The following is a 5,396-nucleotide window of genomic DNA, read 5'->3' on the forward strand; positions in this document are numbered from 1 at the left end:
AGTCGACATAACAATAATAATATAAGGGCACAACAATAACAATAGTGGGCTTTTATGGGGCACAATAATAACAATATGTGGACAATAGGGGCACAATAATAACAATAAGGGCTACAATGACAATAGCAATGGGGGAATCACTAGTATTATAGGGACCTAACACACGTTAGCAAACATTGAGATCAGCAAACTCCTAAGCCTAGATAATCATGTATGGTGTAAGCATGTATGCCATATAGCGTAAAACTCCTTTCTTTTGCGATGGGTCTTGATACATCATACACATGTATCCCTTCCCATAATTCCTTCAATTCATCTACCAATGCATGTAAGTAGACATCCATATTCTTCACTTATCTTCTACCAGGGACTATGAGAGCCAACATAAGATATTCATTCTTCACATATAACCATGGGGGATATCATTATTGATCACTACTATAGTCCAAACATAATGGTTGGTGTTTTGGAGGGAATATGGGCTGACACCATCCATGGCTATGCTGAGTCATAGACTTCGTATTTCATCCTTGAATTTTCCAGGCCATGTATCCTCTATATGCTTCATGGCTATTGAATCTGTTGGGATTCACATAACTCCTAACTCACTTTTGTGTGAAGCGTGTTGATGGGCCTCTAAATTAGACATAAATTGAGGCCCATTTGACCATCCTTCGGCACATTAAAGCTCTATTTTTGCATTAGATGACATATTTATAACTTTAATATGTTCATTAGGAAGGTTTAGAGATAAATGGCATATTTGTGCCTAATATTATTTATTTTTGTAGAATATTGTGAGAATATTAGGCAGATTATGAAGATTTGGAGAATGAGATAATTTAGGGAATTGATCCCTACTACAGGAGGATAAATATTGGATAATAAATGAACAAAATATCATGAAATCATTGAAAAATTTTGGAGCTCCAATGATTGAGAAAATCTAGGAATGTGTTCCCTATCATTTAATATAGATTCCTAGCGTTGGGAACCATATCCACTATTTGAGGGATTTTGGAGGGAAAAGATTCCTCCTTTCAAGGAGAATGATTCATCATCATTTTTTATAAGTACGAATTCGAATTTTCCTCTAGAGGCATGTATTTCTTAGTCTTCTTGTGGAGAAAACTTGTATTGTCGCTGCTCCACTTTCATTTCTAGCATGGATGTACTTAGATTTATTCAAATAATGAAGTTTGGTTCCATTTTTAGCTTCTAAAGCTTTTTCTCCTCCATAGGACTTTGAGTATCCTCGGTCTTGGCCATCACAGGAGCCTCAGAGCCTCTTGTACAATTTGTTTTTCTTCTTTTCACTTCTTATTCACATGCATCTCTTATTATTGTTTTTCCTGTTTCTGCATTTAGTATTGATGCTTCTTTTGTTGTAGGATTGGGTTAAATGATTGAAGTGAGTTGTTTTGAACATTATTTACAAATTCAAAATAATTATGTATCCTTATAATATCTTTTAAAAATTATATTCATCATTGAGCTACTTAGATTGGTTTACTAGTTCACAAATCTAGAATTTCTGGAAGTCCCTTGTAGCGAAAAGTAATAATTTCCTGCTATTTTTTAGAACATTTTAATGAGATCCAATTGAGTTGATTCCATTTGTATTAGGTTATAAAAACATTCAAGTTAATAAAAAAAATTACCACAATGTATTTCCACTTTATTAGGTTAAGAATTTGATAGGTTAACTAGCTCACTAGTTCTTGAATTTCTAGTTTTTAGAGTAGTAATTTTCTGTTATTTTTTAGCACGTGTTAACAGGGATATTTTGGAGTGATTCCACTTGTAATGGAGTAATAATACATCCTACTTAATAAATAAAAAATTCCCATCCCATTTTCATTTGATTTACTTGGTCATTTGGTGAATTATCTCCTCTTGTAGCAATTACGTTTCACATGTAGCAACATCCTATAGCACTCTTGTAGCACATGTAAACTTGACCATATTTGCTCCAAAAGCTTGGTTTTTGTCTCTTAGGATTGAATCATGACCCCTAGGCTATAAATACATGATTGAGGAATAATAAACACCACTTAGGACATTATTTTTTACAAAGTGTATTAGGCTTATTTATTTGTATTCATGCTCTTAGGATTTCAATTACAAATTGTTGTTGTTGTCTAGGATTAATTTCTTTTCAAAGTAACATTTTCATTTATGCATTAGTTTAGGCTTTGATTTCATGACATTCACTCCATTACATCATATAAAAAAATAATGACACATTGTATGTTGCACATATAGTGTCGACACCTCTTAAGTTTGTGCGAACCCCGGGTTGATAATTTAAGTTGGTAGCCTTGGGAGTTGTAGTGTTCTTGTTGCAATACTAGGGCTCATCACTTTTTAGCGTTGTTTCCGAGAAGGTGTCAAATAATGTATTGTTTTCTTCCCTAGTTGATACATTTCTTTTATTTTCTGCAAAAACAAAAAAGATTTACATTAGGCATATTTCATTTCAAAAACAAAATTTTCATTTCATTAGCATTTTTATTTAAAAACAAATACTTCTCCAACACCAACCCCCCCTTCCCCATTTGATCACGTGCTGCAGTAAGAACCACATCACCATCCAATTTTGAAAGTAGAATAAGAAGAGATGGCAGAGAATATAGAAGAAATGGATGGAGATGATAGCAATGAAGAATATCCTCTTTGATTTCCCATTCAAGATACGGATATCAGTGTTCATATGAAGAACATTCCTCCATATTTCCTTCCCAACATCCATGGTATGAGGTCAGAGGATCCGGAAACATTTTTATTTGAATTTGAAATCATTTGTAGATCTTATGGTTAGTTATTAAACACTCAAAAATTGAGTTTTTTTCGGAAACATTGAAGGATAGAGCTCTTAAATGGTTCATGAGTTTAGGGACTAATTCAATAAGATCATGGAATGATATTGAAAAGATATTTCTAGAAAAATATAAAGATCATGCTCTTAAAGAAGAAATCTTTAGAATGAATCAAAAATAAGATGAGAGCCTTAAATATCTAATAGAGAGGTTCATGTATAATGTTAAGAGGGAAAAATTACATCATTTAGGATCCAACACACTAAAAACCCTCTTACTTATAACAATTAGGGATGAGTGGATTGGTCTTCTTGATCTCATGAGTAGAGGTGATGTATACCAATTATCATTGGAAGAAATTTGTGAAACATGCAAACACATATCAAGAGGAAGGGCAAGAGTAATTAAATCAGCATCAAGATCGGTAAGTCAAGCTAAACTTGGAAACTTATTTGATGAATTTAAAATAGAAATTATTAGTAATCTAAGTGAACAAGTAGAAATGTTAAGAATGCAAGATGAGGGAAAAGAAGATGTTGATATTTGTGTTATACATGCAGAATCACATGCTATTAAATATTTCCCATCATTACCAAGGTTGAAGGAAGTTTACCAAGAGGAAAATGGAGCAAGTCAATCACCAAAGCAGCTATGTTATGTATATCTAAGAAGACCATGGTAGCCTAGTCAACCTAGTATGATGCAAGAACCTAATTCATAATTTCAAGGTTAAGCACCATCTCAAAGTAATTGGAACACACCCTTTCCTTGGCAACCTTGGTCATCTCAACCCCAAAACCAATATTGGCAAAAAGGTTGGCAAGGACCTTATGGGAGAAATCCACAATATCCTCAATATTTTCCTCAATATCCTCCATACCCAACTCCATGTTATCCCCGCCATCCACCTCCACCTCAACCACAACCCCAACCACATACATCTCAAAGATCCATTCCCACTCAACTACCTGTACCACCATTTCCAAACCCACACAGGGAAGTAGCTCAACCCACTTACAATGTTGAGGTACAAAACATTCTAACATCTCCTCTTGATCTAAATGGTATTCATCTTAGATCAGGAAGAGTATTGCAAAAAAGAGATTTTATTGATGTCATTGAAGGACAACATTCAGAAAAAGAAGATTCAAATTAGAAGACCAAAGAATCATGGGATGCACCTGATGAAGTGCATATATCAGAATTAGATATTGAGAAATTCCCCTCATGTTTACCATCATATCCTCTATGTGTTCAAGGCAAAAATTAGAAAAAAGAGGAAGATTTTAATGTCATGGTAGAAGAGGACACAAAAATAGATCCAAATGTGTAAGTGGACCAGGGGCATCACAACTATATTGAAATATGGTTCAGACAATCGTTAAGTTGCATAAACGCACTCTTCTTCAAAAATTCATGATCTCATCTCAATCAAAGCAGTTGGTCTCTCATATTCAAGTACATGTCAAAGAATATCTTTCAAGCCTACACATGATTTTGTTGGGTTGTGTTATATTCTTTCCACGACTAGCCCACGTAGTTAACCGAGAGGTTAGAGGGGGGGCAGAGCCCCCCTTTTGTTGCGCCAATTGTGTAGCAGGGGGGGAGGAGGGGGGTCACAGGGGGTTTGAGGCATACCTGTAACCCCACTTTATGGGGTCCGGGGCAGCACCCCGGAAAATTTTGGTTTTGGACCCTATGTCAGGATGGGCGGACCCACCTATGGTTTTGCGCATGATTTTCGCACATGTTTTTGAACGCGATGGTTTTCGGTCCATGGTATTGGATGCTTCGGCATGTATAAATATGTATTATAACATTGAAAGGAACATAATGAAAAATCAAGCTGGTAGTCCTGGTTTTGGGATCCAGGGAAAATCTCTATGTATATGTTTTTTATGTATTATGCTCTCGCATTGTTTATTTTCTGTGTTTTAGAATTCGTATGTAGGTAATTTCTGTACGGGGTTAAAACCTACATTTGGTATCAAAGCAGTTTTGGCTTCAAGGGGACGCCTTTGTTGCTGAGGGGTTTCGCTCGGGCCTGTGGTAGACCCTGTTCAGTGGGAGATATGCGAGATCAATTCTGTTGGTGAAAGAAGATGGCGAGCAGTGGAAAGATAGAGATCGATAAATTTAATGGTCATAGTTTTGAGTTGTGGAAACTCAAGATGGAGGATCTATTGGTGGATAAAGATCAGTGGATCACGGTAGATCCGGGTACTAAACCAATGGGAGTGTCCGATGAAGAATGGAAGAAGTTGGATCAGAAGTCAAAGAGCACAATACGATTGTGTGTCTCAGATTCAGTATTGCTGAATGTATCAGGGGAAGCTACGGCGAAGGCTTTGTGGGACAAGTTAGGGACTTTGTACCAATCTAAGTCTCTGGTGAATAAAGTGTTCCTGCGGAAAAAGTTGTATAACCTGGGATGAAAGATGGAGACTCGGTGACAGAGCATTTGAATGCATTTAATACTGTGGTAAGTCAGTTAGCATATGTTGATATTAAAATTTCAGATGAAGATAAGTGCATCAGTTTGTTGTGTTCTCTACCAGATTCGTGGGATGGTCTGGT

The sequence above is a fragment of the Pinus tabuliformis genome, chromosome 4_1 (assembly GCF_031772625.1).
Source record: "Pinus tabuliformis cultivar Carrire ecotype Pingquan chromosome 4_1, CPIR1, whole genome shotgun sequence".
Lineage (NCBI taxonomy): Eukaryota > Viridiplantae > Streptophyta > Pinopsida > Pinales > Pinaceae > Pinus > Pinus tabuliformis.